Consider the following 1,243-nt stretch of genomic DNA (forward strand, 5'->3'; position numbering starts at 1 on the left):
CCTCCCACCGCAGAGGTGTGATCCCGGGGGCCACACCCATGTGCGGCCTCTCCGCAGCTGCACAAGCGTGAATCCAGACCCAGCAAAACCTCTTTCGGCATGGGCAACTCCTCGCAGAATGTCTCCAGCCTGAGAACTAAGCCTCGGCCCCGTGCCCGCCCAGGAGAGGAAAGGTATTTCTCTCTCTCGCCTCTTTCTCTCCAGGGATGAAGGGCGCGGTGTCCGCCATATTATGACGACCACAGATTGGGTTTTCAAGCCTGCGATTATCTAATATCTGGAAGAAATCTCCCTGGACTTAGTTGTTAAAGTACAGAAATTCAAAACCGCGCGGCTGCTACTGCGGCCGCTCGACCTCATTTGTCTTTACAGTAGGTCTGACTCTAGTGGGGTACTCCTAACAACAATAGTGAGGTTTGTGTTGAAATATTGAATGTAACCTAAGTAAACAGAAAGTAAAATGAAACTTATCAGTTACAAGGCGGGGGTGGGGGTGCGGGATGGGAGGTGTACTGTGTGGGTTTTTTTTTTTGGGTGGTGGTATATGGGCACTGGTGAAGGGATGGTTGTTTCAGCATTGTATAACTGAGACCTCAGCCTGAAAGCATTGTAATCTTCCACATGGTGATTTAATAAAATAAAAACTAAAAAAAAAAAAACAATCCCCATCCCCGGGCATTGCTGGGTGAAATCTTCAACACAGAGGCAAGACAGAGCCTTCAACACTGAGGCTTCAACACTGAGCACTACTATATGCGACTCCAAAACCAAAATCAATCCATCTGGTTCTTTTGGAGGTGGGGGAGAGATTGTAGAGGAAGCAATGCACTTGCCTTACACATGGCCAGCCATGGATTAAATTCCGCCCTCCCTCCAACTGCCATTAGGTTCCCCCGAGCATTGCCGGGATCACTCCTGAGCACAGAGCCAGGATTAGCCCCTGAGCACAACCGGGGTATGAGTGGCCCAAACCATCTCCCTGCTCCCAAAAGAAAGAGTTCAAACACAGGGCCGTGTAGAGAACAGCAGGGATTGGTAGAATCTGAATAAAGACCCCTAAGTTTCAGACATGATACTCACATGACTTGATCGCCTGGTGCTTCTGGAACCCAGAATACAACCATATTTTCAAGGTCTTGAGAATCAGGAAGTTGTGTATTATTCAAATTCAGCACTGGAAGCTAGGCAAAAGATAGAAATATAGCTTTCTAGGGATGGTTTCAAGGCACCAGTTTGTGGTCAA

This window comes from Sorex araneus, chromosome 1 (genome assembly GCF_027595985.1).
Source record: "Sorex araneus isolate mSorAra2 chromosome 1, mSorAra2.pri, whole genome shotgun sequence".
NCBI classification, from domain to species: Eukaryota; Metazoa; Chordata; class Mammalia; order Eulipotyphla; family Soricidae; genus Sorex; species Sorex araneus.